The sequence below is a fragment of the Pleurodeles waltl genome, chromosome 3_1, assembly GCF_031143425.1.
Source record: "Pleurodeles waltl isolate 20211129_DDA chromosome 3_1, aPleWal1.hap1.20221129, whole genome shotgun sequence".
NCBI lineage: Eukaryota > Metazoa > Chordata > Amphibia > Caudata > Salamandridae > Pleurodeles > Pleurodeles waltl.
This window is the reverse complement of record NC_090440.1, coordinates 1,993,114,383-1,993,128,242: the sequence shown is the minus strand read 5'-3', so window position 1 is coordinate 1,993,128,242 and position 13,860 is coordinate 1,993,114,383. Positions and strand designations below refer to the sequence as shown.

General features: G+C 41.4%; 1 pseudogene; it reads left to right on the top strand.

Moving 5' to 3' along the window:
- The first annotated feature begins 6,293 nt into the window (after window positions 1-6,293).
- On the top strand, window positions 6,294-8,296 carry LOC138283652 (RNA-binding protein 12B-A-like; annotated as a pseudogene).
- The last annotated feature ends 5,564 nt before the right edge of the window (window positions 8,297-13,860 follow it).

Sequence of the window (13,860 nt, the reverse complement as noted above, 5' to 3'; positions counted from 1 at the left end):
ACCGATTACTGTTGGTCCAGCAGTACCATTGTTTGCACAGAAGAAATCAATTGCAGGAGAGCAAGGTGAAATGTCACAGAGACTAGTGAGAAGAGGAGTGAGTGATCATGTGCTAGTGTTGTCATCTGTGGGTCATACTTTTGATAGATCTAGACCTTTAATGGATCTTAGTCCACTTGTTGCACTTTCTGATGCAGTAAATGGCCCGAGTGCAAGTCAAAGTCTGAAATTCTTGACGCCGCAAACTCCAAGTGCAGTGGTACAACAGGTACCATTGCCGAATGCAAGTAACATCTTGTTACAGGGATGGACAGCACAGCAACTGAGTGAATAGTTGGATAGTTTGAATACTCCTAAAATATATCCAAAGGTGAAGAGCAGATAAATCGTGTAAGACTAGCTCCAGAAATAACTGAGCTAGTTGAGGGAACGATGGCAGTGAACAGGTTGAAATCCTACAAAGAGTAAGAGTTATGATATTCATGCCCAAGGATTATGAGGGAAGTGAGCAAGATACATCAGAAATTGGCAGAGCTGGCAGACAAACATGATATAGAGATTGAGAGAAAAAAACATTTGAAACAAAGCTACAGATTAGATTTTGAGGCAAAGGATTTTGAGCACATGAGGTCAGCAGGAATGAAGGCTCACTTGAAAGAATTGTTGCAGAGTGCTCAGATCTGGGGAGCACTAGAGAAGTGGGACGGTAGATGGGCAAAAAAGGAGGATAAATGGAAATGAGATTCACAGGGAGGGTCTGAAGCTGTTCAGAAAGATAAGGATACAGTAAAGATTCTACTGAGGAGAGAAATTCCATGAGGGTAATTTGTTCATGTCCCATGGCACAGGAGTGATATATTGTCATTCACAAATGATTACACAAAACTGAGAGAGAAACCGGTTGAGTGGTACCAGCAGACAGATAGGTTTGTGAAGCTATCTAAATGCCTGTGGGAAGGCTTGAATACATTTTTGGAAATAGTGGTTCCAGCTGATTTGTGGGTTGAATGCAAAAGGGCAGTGGATTGGCCAACAAGTGAACCGGAAAGAAATAGGTTTACAGGTGCACCATCACGTGAAGTGATGAAACATAACTATAAGGTGATTGAATTCTTGAAGACGAGAATCTCGCCCAAAAACATTGACTGGCAGAGAATTGACAGGATAGTGCAAGAAACAAAAGAGTCAATACTTACCTATTATGAGAGATTGTTGAAGGCATTCAAGGAGTACAGTGGCAAGGAAGCAATTGAGCTGAAAGACATGTTGCACTTTGTGTTCAGGTTCGTCGAAGGATTGAGACCAGAAATAGGGCAGATGATTAAGAGTCATTTGATTTGTTGGCAAGCGAAGCCGATTGATGAAGTGTTGCAGTACACAAAATACTGTAGTGATGAAATTGAGTTGAAACAGAAAAAGCTGAAGGAGAAAGCAATGGTGATGCAAATAAAGGCAGCTCAGACAGAAGTGCAAGGAGCTTTGGTGCAATAGATGCCGCAGCAACAGGGAACTGTTATGTTTCAACCTCAGATGAGAGGTAGGAGTCGTGGAATCAACATGACTCGTGTTCCGGATTTGAATACTGTAGTTGTTCAGAATGACATGCAGGTAATAAAAAGGATGTTACCATGTCATCTGTGCGGAAATGTGGGACACTGGAAGCGGGAGTGTCCGTTGATGGTGCAGGATGGTGCTGTTCTGCAAAGTGGTAATGTCAATACATTTCAGACTGTGAAAGTTCCTAGAATGAGAGGATTTAATCCGGATGTTCAGAACCAGGTGCAGAATTTCCAACCTATGCAGCAGGCACAATTGACACAGTTGCAACCAATGCAGCAGCAGGTTCCTATGATGCCTAGACAGCAAATGCAGATACCTCAAGCCCAGATGGAACAGCAACAGATGATGCTTACTCAGCAGGTCACAGGTCAGAGACACGACAGAAGTAATGACACAGTGCACCAATTCCAGTTTCATAGTGAGAATGAAATAAACGATGAATGGATGAGTGACAGTTCAGATGAAGGACCGTGTATGCTTGCAGCATCCTTAGAAGTAGATCAGAGAGGACCCTTTGTAAAGGGAAAGGGTTACAGAGTCTCATTCTTAGTGGACACAGGAGCTACACGCTCTACAGTGAGTAGTGCAGAAGTTCCGAACTTACCTCTTTCAGGCAGAACAGTTCAGGTTGTGGGAATAGAGAATAGACAGTTAACAAATCTAATCACAGATCCGGTACAGGTTGAAATTGGCAACTTTCAGGGTCTGCATAGATTTGTAGCTTGTGGCTCAAGTCCAGTATCCCTACTGGGAAGGGATCTACTGTGTAAGACAAAATGTTCCATTAGTTGTTCGACTACTGGGCTAGAGGTTCAGACTAATAGGGATGATTAGGAAGACAGACATCCGAGATTATGAATAACAATGTTAACGAGGAATACCCAGTCATCAAGTTTTTCCCAATGTTTACTCTGAAAGAACTGCATGCGGATCTACAGGGAACAGTACAGGAAAATTCGTGGGATCTGACAGGTAAAGAAGTGGGTTTGATTAAGGGAGTGGAACCGATTAAGATCACTTTGAAGCCAAATGTATTATTTCCGCAGCTTCCACAGTATAATATGGCACAAGATGTTCTGATATAAGTGGCGCAGATAATCGGAGATTTTCTGAAACAGGGAGTTTTGAAAGAAGTGTTGAGCAGTCCATATAATTCACCAATAATGGGTTTAAAGAAGCCATGTGGAAAAGTAGCATTGTGCAGGACTTGCGAAAAGTGAATGACATGGTGGTTAAGTGTTGTCCTATAGTCCCGAACCCAGCAGTGATACTGTTTCAGATTCCTTGTGATGCTGAGTGGTTCACAGTGGTTGATTTGTCACAAGCTTTCTTTTCTGTGCCTCTTCATGAGGATAGTCAGTTTCTTTTTAGTTTCAAATTCCTAGACAGAGTCTACTGCTGGTGCAGACTTCCACAAGGGTATACTGAGTCACCGTCTCTGTTTAATCAGATCCTGAAAAATAATTTGGAGTAATTGGAACTACCGTACCAATCGACTCTAGTGCAGTACATTAATGATTTGCTGATTGCATCCAGGACAAGGGACGAGAGTAAGTATGACTCGATTGCCCTGTTGAATCATTTGGGAAAATTTGGACATAAGGTGTCACCTTTGAAATTGCAGTACTGTCAGAAATCAGTGAAATTCTTGGGACACCAGATCGAGAAAGGGTCAAGGAGAATCTCCAGAGAAAGGATTGCAATGATTCTGCAGAGAAGTCCTCTGACTTCACAGAGAGATGGCAGAATGTTTTTGGGAATGGTAGGGTATTGTCGGCAGTGGATTCCAAATTTTGCTGCGATTGCTTATCCCCTGCAGCAGCTGACACATAAGAAAGTTACAGACCCTATTACATTAGATGAGGATCAGATGAAAGCATTCACTGAGCTGAGAGAGAGTTTGTGCAGAGCTCCAGCATTGGGAATGCCTGATTACACAAAGCCATTCACATTGTTTTGTCATGAACATGATGCTTGTTCTCTGTCTGTCTTGACACAGGTCCATGGAGATGCTTATCGCCCAGTAGCTTATTTTTCAGCTATCTTGGACCCAGTTGCAGCAGCTTTACCAGGTTGTCTGCGTGCAGTAGCCGCAGTTGGTCAAAGTCTTTCTCAATGTGGGGGAGTAGTGATGGGATACCCTTTGACGGTAATGGTACCACACTCTGTTGCGATTTTACTGACAAGGACAAAGATACAGTATTTTATTGGTGCAAGACTGACAAGGTATGAGACAAGCATATTGGGTACTCCAAATGTAACATTGAAAAGATGTACAGTGCTGAATCCAGCAACATTACTTCCAAGTGATACTGTTGAAATTGAAAAAGAAGAAGACATCGAGCATGATTGTCTTGAGGTAACTGAACTGTGTACAAAACCAAGGCCTGATATCAGAGACACACGATTGGAAGGAAATGACCAAATTGTCTTTGTCGATGGCTCATGTCTGAGAGATGGTACAGGGACATTGAGAGCAGGATATGCTGTATGCACAATCACAGGTACATTAGAAGCTTCTTGGCTTCGAGGTGTATATTCTGCACAAGTGGCGGAATTGGTAGCTCTTACTAGAGCATGCCATGTTTCTGCAAGACTGAGAGTCACAATTTATACTGACAGTCAATATGGATTTGGAATTGTACATGATTTTGGTCAATTGTGGTTGCAAAGGGGTTTCCTGACCTCTACTGGTACACAAGTAAGAAATGGCAACAAGATAAAGGAGTTGTTGTATGCAGTACAGTTACCTGAAGAAATTGCTGTGGTAAAATGCAATGCACATCAGAAGGCACAGGATTACATCTCATTGGGAAATGGATATACGGATCAAGGTGCAAGGATTTGCGCATTGAACTGTATATCGTTTAAAGATAAATGGGAATTAATGCCTGAGGAGGACAGTACTTGCTCAAGTTTCACATTAAAAGTGATTGATACTCTGGAAGATTTAAAAACATTGCAGGATAATGTCGACAAAGAAGAGAAACGACTCTGGGTTAAGTTAAAATGTGTCCAAAGACCTGAGGAAATTTGGATTTCTGAGGAGGGTCAGATAGTCCTGCCTAATAGTTTATTGATGCAAATGGCCCATTATTACCATGGACAGACACTTATTGGAAGGGATGCCATGGTTAGGTTGTTCAAGATTGACTGGTTTAATCCTAAATTCAAGCAAGCAGCAGAGGCAGTATGTCATCGCTGTATAGTTTGCCAGCAACTAAATGTGGGAAAAGGTTCTGTGGTGAATTTAAGCCATATTGGAAGAGCAGGAGGTCCATTCAGCAGAATGCAACTGGATTTCATTTAAATCCCTGCGTGTGGAGGTTTGAAATATGTGTTGGTGATTGTGTGTATCTTTAGTCACTGGATTGGAGCATACCCCACAAGAAGAAATGACAGTCTCACAGTAGCAAAGTTGTTGCTTAGGGAGTTGATACCACATTTCGGGTTTCCGATCTCTTTAGAATCAGATAGGGCAACTCACGTCAATAACAAGGTGATTAAACTCTTATGTGCAGCATTAAACATCGAACAAAAGTTGCATTGTAGCTATTGCCCTGAAGCATCAGGACTAGTGGAACAGATGATACCTTGAAATCAAGAATTGCAAAGATGTTGCAGCTATGAATTTAAAATGGCCCAATGAGTTACCTTTGGTGTTGATGTCAATGAGAAACACACCTGAAAGGAAGACAGTGCTGTCGCCCCATGAAATACTCATGGGCAAAGCAATGATATTACCAGCAGTTCCAGCCAATGCACTTATAAACATTACAGATGATATGGTGTTGGGCTACTGCAAAAGTCTGACTGATGTGGTTCGCTCTTTTTTTCAGCAGGTGCGGGCCACCACCCTGCCACCCAACCATGATTCAGGTCACAATCTAAGAGCCGGAGACTGGGTCGTTGTCAAGAAACACGTTCGCAAGACTTATTTGGAACCACGTTGGAGGGGTCCTTACCAGGTGGTGTTGACAGCTACAACAGCTGTGAAGTGTCTAGGACTCCCGAACTGGATACACGCAAGCCATACAAAGATTGTGGTATGTCCACTGGAACATGAAGATGTATTGTTGAGAGCACCAACAACAGGAAAGCAGGTTGCCACACCTGAAACAGAAAAGGAGTCAACAGAGCCTGAAATTGAACCAGAGCTTGTGGAAGATGGGTCTATCACCCCTGTAAGAGATACAGGAGGGTGTGCAAGAGCCTATCTCAACGGATACAGCAGGAGAGCCTAGCTCAGCAGAGGTTCTCCCAGAAACAGACACTGCTGAAAAGCAGACAGAACAAGTATCAGACCGAGAGGGTGAAAGACAAGGTGATTCGACTCCTCCTGAGCCCGTTGCAGGTCCATCAAGAGAAAACAATATAGAGGAAGAGAAAGAGAAGAGTCCAATTTTGAGATGAATATTGACAGAAGGAACAAGTAAAGCAGATAATTGGCCTGAATCGCAAATTGGAAAGAAAAAGGAGCTGGTAATAAATGAAACAATAGAAAAAGAAGTGGATACCACGAGAAAGGAAGAGCTAAGTGAAGGAGAATTAAGTGGTGAACGAAAGTTGAAAAGAAAGAGAATAGCAAATTGACGATACACAGGTCCTGAGTGGGCATATGCAGCTACTAATGAATGGCAACACAAGTTTATGTCTTTTTGTTTTGATAGAGAAGTTCCAAGTCAGTATTTTGATGTAACCTGAAGGTGATTGAGAAGCTGAAATTGTTGAGCATGGCTGTAGTCATCTGTTTACAGTGACTTCCTGTTGTTGCGGGTTCTGCAGATATTCGTAATTTCTTCCCTGGATTGCATATTCCTGATGGAGGGGTGTATATTATTGGTGGCGAACGTGGTGAAGCTTTCATTATATTTGCAACAGATGAAGATGCAAGGTGTGCCATGGGCCGTACAGGAGGGATTATCAAGAAATCCACAATACAGCTATTTCTTAGCAGTAAGGCGGAAATTCAGCACACAGTAGAATCAAATCGAAATAGTGACAGAGGAATGCGTAAGGGATCCAGTTCATCTGGAGCCGGTATTCCTTCAAATGCAGTCACTGCTATGACAAAAGGGGTACATTCAACTGACTATCCAAGTCGTCCAGAGAGGGGCATTGATACCAATGGTGCTCGCCCCATTAATACTAGTGCATCTAAAATGAATTATGGTGGTAATTCGGCAGAAATGAAGACCTTCATTTAAAAAAATCTTCAGTATGTGCATCTAGCAGGAATGCCGTACACGGTTACTGAAGAGGAAGTACATACCTTCTTTCATGGTCTTCATCTTGATGACATTATGCTTCTAAGACACCCAGATGGTCGTAGAAATGGCAGTGGAATAGTAAAATTTGCTACAAACAAAGATGCAATTGAAGGACTGAAGCGCAATAGTGAGTATATAGGTGCAAGATTTGTGAAGGTCAGTCCATCCTCTGAAGAACAGTGGATACATTTTGGTGGGGTTTTAACAAATCACCCAAAGCCACCTCGTATTAGAAGTATAGAGAGAACACCACAGAGAGACCTGTATGCAAAACACCATACAGAATCGAGGTCTCCTCCAAGGAAACATATGTGATCTCATTCTCCCTCTAGTCTGGAGTTTTACATTCACATGAAAAATGTGCCTGTACAAACAGAGATGAGATCTATAAGAAAGTTTTTAAAAAGTTTTGATTTGGCAGACACCCAAATCAAAATTATATCCACAAAACACAATACAATGGATGCGTTTGTCTTGTTTAAGAATGAATCCGATTATAATAGAGCTCTTGAGTTTCACAAGGAAATGTTCAATGATCAGCGAGAATACATATATGCCATTTCTAGGAAATCTATGTTGGAGATGATTGAAGATTTTGAAGCTTTCGAGAGGAAACGGGCTGCTGCTAAAGAGAGGCAAAGAGAAGATAATTTTCCAGAAACACATTTTGATGCAAATCCTGGCTCAAGAATATGTATGAACATAAGAAACTTTCCATTTGATGTTACAAAACTTGAAGTACAGAAGTTCTTTGTTGGCTTTAATGTACATGAAGATGACGTCTACTTGTTAACTGATGATAAAGGTGTGGAGCTCGGAGAAGCATTGGTGAAATGTTCTTCTGAAGAACATGCAAAGAATGCTGAATATCTTTACAGATGTAGATTCTTGGTAACAGAGGTCCTGTTGAGGAGTATCTCTGCAAAACAGATGGAGGAGTTTGGTCTGAAGGCTTTTTCAGGACTGAAATCAAAGGGTCAAGACCACACACCATCACCGTATGGTGGAAAGGACTATTTGCGTTCAGTTTATTTACGTGCCCCTGATTTCAGGAGTGGGCCAGAAGCCTTTAATGCCCCATCTGATCATTTTAGAAGACCCTGACCACCCTTAACTTTAAAGCTGGCACGTTTGGCAGGGCAAGAGTGGGCAGATTTCCTGAAGAAAGGTTTACCAATCAGGGCATTAATGATTTTGCTGGTGGCGTAACAAAAATAAGATTAAAGAATGTTCCTTATACAGTTACAGTTAAGGAAATCTTAGATTTCCTCTATGGTTATGGAGTGATGCCCGATTCTGTAACCACAGCGTACACAAAACAAGGTTTGCCAACGGGAATTGCTATCCCTTCACTTGAAAGTTATGAAGAAGCTATTGCTGCCCTTCGTGAACTAAATGGAAGACCTATTGGGCCACATAAAGTTAGCTTAAGCTTGCTTAGTGTGTCTGAATTCATGCACCCATAAAAGAATGGCTGAATGTCCCGGTTTTGTTGCTTAAAGACACAGTCATCATTTTCGTTTAACTGGGTGTTTTTTCATTTACTGTTTATAGTTTTATGAATAGTGCAAGTTCTGTGCGGCGGAATGGTTGCTGTCACAGTTTCATGCAAATTGAACTCCTCAACTGCGAACATCAGCACTGTTCTTTATGACAAATACTTGTGTAATCCTCAGCCCAATTCCTGGCTGAGTCAGTTTCAGCTGTTGCTTATTAGTTAAGCTCAATTTTGATACCGTTTTATTTTTTAATTGTCTAAGATGATATGCTGGTTGATGGCCAAGTTGATTAAAAAATAACAGACCACTACTAGTTTCTAGCAGTTTATTTTTTACTTGGGGATAGATTCGAATGTATTGCAGTATTTGTATCAATGTCTTATGTCTGTGCATATACAGGAACTTCTGTAACAGAGTAAATAACTCTGTTTTGTTATCTGCCTCAAAAGAAGCCTTTAGAGTCTCTCTCTCTCTCTCTATATATATATATATATATTATTTTTTTTTAGGTATTTAGCACCTATTTACCTCTAGGTGGCTAATGCGCTCTGTGCTACTTTCATTAAAGCCAGCCGAAGCTTCTCTCATTTTGACAGTATCTGCAGTGACTTTTGGACTAGCTGTCAACTTTGTAAACGTCTTAATGACTTAATTATTCTCTTCAACTGCAGACAAGTCCAGTTTCTTTCCCTTCTGCACTTGAAATGAGGTTAAGGCAGCAAAACTAGTTCTAACTGAGCAATACTCTTCTGCTGATGTTTTTGAAATTACTCATCCCCAGCACTTTATTGGAAAGAGCACACTTCTGACACAATCCTTGTCAAAGTATTGTTCATTTGTTGGATTACAGCCGCTGTGGAAAATATCAGTTTTGGTGTGATAGCCTGTGTGACATTTTGACTTTTTCAAATGTCCTCACAATGTGTCCACCCCCCTTAGCAACAGGCGGGAAAATATTCAACTTGAGCAATTTCTTTTTTTTATTTTTATCTCACTCACCCTTAAACGTAATGACGTGGTGTAGTATTTATTCAAAGCTTTGAAAAGAGGACATCTACATACAATTTTGACATAAGGGGGGAAAAAACCTTCAAGCTATTTTGCATTGAGGTTGTACCAGAGTTGTGCAGAACATGTCTTTCCTACCCTCTGCCCAGCTCAAGCAGTTTGCTTTGGATCCATCTGAGTATTTGTAGGAAAATAGTCCTCCTTTGCAACGTGGTTACAATTCTGAAAGGCAGAGAATCTTTTTATATCCGTTTAACCCCGCTTTTATTTTGAAGCCTCTTGGTACACTTACACTCATATGGATAGTGGTGAATGCCATTGTTGACGTTCTTGATCACCCATTGCAGGCATCAAAATGTTAGCTCTTTAGCTTTGGCAGCGCAGTGGAAGAAGCACCCCTTTTAGGTCTCTCTTGGTAAACATCTACATAAGTTTTACTATTGCTGGCATTCTTGCATGTGGGAGGTAGCGTGGATAATGACCTATATTTATAGCTGATCGGAGCTTCTCATTGTGTTGGGAAAGAGCTAGTGGCTGATGCACCGCTGCCAGTAGGGCACTGGCAATGACGAAAAGATGTGTTATTTGTGTGAAACTGCTGCTTTGGACCACTCTTTTTATTTTTTTATTTTTTTAAAAGGTTCTTATATCCTGCAGTAAATTTGGCTTTACAGGCTCAAGTAAACTCATGGACAGTAGACTTTGGGTTGTTGGCGTTGATCTGCCAACCTTGAGAAGTGGAAATGTTCATGGCACGTCTCACAAATATCCAGTTGTTCTTTTGGGCATAAACTAGTTGTAAATGAGTGTCTTTTCTGATTAGCCAGCTAGTAGGACTGGTACAGAGCCTTGTGGTCCTGTGCAGGGATTTATTTGGTGGAAGACGTTTAAGATCATGCTTAAAGCTCTCGTGAACATCTGGTCTTTTCGTTATTACAGTAGTGTTTGGGTCAGGTTTTTCATAACTCTGCACCATGGGCATGTTGTTCCTCTTTTGTGTTTCTCCCACCTCAAATTTGTTTGCTTGTTTAAGGAGGTACAACTCAGCAGTTCATACTGGATCACAAATGTGATGTAATGTTTTAGAGATAGATGATGCCTTTTCTCCCAGAAGCCCATGAGAATGATGCAAAGAACTTTTTGGAAAAACGCGGAGGTGATAAAAAGTCTGAGCAGTATGCTACTTCAGGTTGAAGTGAGGTTTGGCCCACTTGTTCAGTGCACATTGGATCTGCTTATTGGTTAGACTAACCAAGACTTTATTGGATCTGTCTAAACCTGGGAGAGCCAAAACTCCTCTGAAAGTATTTTTGGTGATTAGAATTGAGAGAAGGCAAGACCTTCCTAAAGAGGTTTAGCTCCCTTCAGCACTGAATGGACTGTAATGAGGACAGTGTAGAAAGGAAAACTGAAGAGCCATAAGGGCTCAATAGCTTGCTTCTGCAGTCAAAAATGGAAGAAAAAATCAACATTGAACATGGTTCACAGCCTCCTGACTTTAATATGGCCGATGGTGAATGGGTACCTCCTGCGGCATTCGGTCAAGGGAACATCTGTGGATTCTTTGGTTCTGGTCTCATTCAGAACTCCTTCTGGTTTTGATCTGTTAACGCATATAAAAAGTCCTTCATCTAACGGGTTCAAAGTACCTGGAGACATGAATGGTTGTTGGATTATCCTTCACTGTGAGGGAAACTGCACTATCTGTATACAGATCTATATACATTTGCAACAGGTTTTTTGACCTCAGTATGCAGGAATATTAATCAAGTACATTTTGGGTTTGGAAATTACTCCCCTCTCCAAATCTTTAATGTGGGAAATCATTATTTGTTCACTGCATCTGTGAAATGGCTCATCTTGGTTGGTTTGCGTCCAGGCGGGAGAAAATCCTCTGGGGGCAAGGGGTTGTGGCATGGTGGGATTTAAGAACTGATGTAGGTGTCAATGACTGGTCAACATCTTATCTTCATTGACTGTCGTGGAGCAGGATGCATGCCCCTACAAAAGCTCAGTGTTGTCAGTAACATAATCACTCTGAGATCTTGCTTGTGAATGAGAGGTTTCAAGTAGGCTGTTATGTTCTTGGCACCTGCTGTTTGTTCTTGCGCAGCTTGGTTGAAGAATGGTCGCAGCAAGATACAAAGGTCAGCCCACTAGCTCCCCTCGTTACCAGTAGCTTCCATAGTCAACGTTGAGGTTATAGGTGTGGCTGAGAATGAGGTAAGTTAATGATTGTGGGCAGTGACTGGACATACAGGGAGTGCAGAATTATTAGGCAAGTTGTATTTTTGAGGATTAATTTTATTATTGAACAACAACCATGTTCTCAATGAACCCAAAAAACTCATTAATATCAAAGCTGAATATTTTTGGAAGTAGTTTTTAGTTTGTTTTTAGTTTTAGCTATGTTAGGGGGATATATGTGTGTGCAGGTGACTATTACTGTGCATAATTATTAGGCAACTTAACAAAAAAAAATATATACCCATTTCAATTATTAATTATTACCAGTGAAACCAAAATAACATCTCAACATTCACAAATATACATTTCTGACATTCAAAAACAAAACAAAAACAAATCAGTGACCAATATAGCCACCTTTCTTTGCAAGGACACTCAAAAGCCTGCCATCCATGGATTCTGTCAGTGTTTTGATCTGTTCACCATCAACATTGCGTGCAGCAGCAACCACAGCCTCCCAGACACTGTTCAGAGAGTTGTACTGTTTTCCCTCCTTGTAAATCTCACATTTGATGATGGACCACAGGTTCTCTATGGGGTTCAGATCAGGTGAACAAGGAGGCCATGTCATTAGATTTCCTTCTTTTATACCCTTTCTTGCCAGCCACGCTGTGGAGTACTTGGACGCGTGTGATGGAGCATTGTCCTGCATGAAAATCATGTTTTTCTTGAAGGATGCAGACTTCTTCCTGTACCACTGCTTGAAGAAGGTGTCTTCCAGGAACTGGCAGTAGGACTGGGAGTTGAGCTTGACTCCATCCTCAACCTGAAAAGGCCCCACAAGCTCATCTTTGATGATACCAGCTCAAACCAGTACTCCACCTCCACCTTGCTGGCGTCTGAGTCGGACTGGAGCTCTCTGCCCTTTACCAATCCAGCCACGGGCCCATCCATCTGGCCCATCAAGACTCACTCTCATTTCATCAGTCCATAAAACCTTAGAAAAATCAGTCTTGAGATATTTCTTGGCCCAGTCTTGACGTTTCAGCTTGTGTGTCTTGTTCAGTGGTGGTCGTCTTTCAGCCTTTCTTACCTTGGCCATGTCTCTGAGTATTGCACACCTTGTGCTTTTGGGCACTCCAGTGATGTTGCAGCTCTGAAATATGGCCAAACTGGTGGCAAGTGGCATCGTGGCAGCTGCACGCTTGACTTTTCTCAGTTCATGGGCAGTTATTTTGCGCCTTGGTTTTTCCACACGCTTCTTGCGACCCTGTTGACTATTTTGAATGAAACGCTTGATTGTTCGATGATCACGCTTCAGAAGCTTTGCAATTTTAAGAGTGCTGCATCCCTCTGCAAGAGATCTCACTATTTTTGACTTTTCTGAGCCTGTCAAGTCCTTCTTTTGACCCATTTTGCCAAAGGAAAGGAAGTTGCCTAATAATTATGCACACCTGATATAGGATGTTGATGTCATTAGACCACACCCCTTCTCATTACAGAGATGCACATCACCTAATATGCTTAATTGGTAGTAGGCTTTCGAGCCTATACAGCTTGGAGTAAGACAACATGCATAAAGAGGATGATGTGGTCAAAATACTCATTTGCCTAATAATTCTGCACTCCCTGTAGTTCTGCATGTTCCTGATGGACAGTGACTGGACATAGTTCTGCATGTTCCTGATGGAGAGCCAAATATCTGCGTTAATGGAGCTTCTTTCTGTTCTCATCAAAAGCATTGAAGGGGTTTCCTGAGGATCAGCAACTTTTCCAACGACTTTGAATAGTAATTTGAAGAAATGACCCTTAAAAATTGCACTGGATCAGCGGTTTTGTTAAACTTGTGATTTTGTGCTGGAGAACGCTTAGGTGTCAGGATATGTCCATGGTTTCTGAAGAAACAAATTTCTACATGGAGGATTCCTTCTTCAGAGTTAAATCGATCATGTTTATTGATTCTTTCACAGTTGATATTGGATACTCTTGGCTTTTCGTAAGAAATAACTGGATAACATGCCTTTCAAGATTGTACAGCAACCTTTTATGTAAATGGTTGGCCTCACTTTCATTTCAGGGCCTCAGCCATCAGTTGGTGAGTTTTTCGGACCAATCGTCATTTCGATTTTTATTTTATTATTGTCCTATGCACTTCTCACTTGACCTACCCTGAGAGAAAATGCAGTGTAGTCCTCGGAGTTTTCCTTTAATGAGGACCTATTTACCTGGGTGGGTTATAAAGTATTAGCAGAGCCACGATTCCTGAATCCTGCAGAAAAAAATTGTATTTGCCTACCATATTTGAACTCGGCAAAATATTACTTTTTGGGTTGATA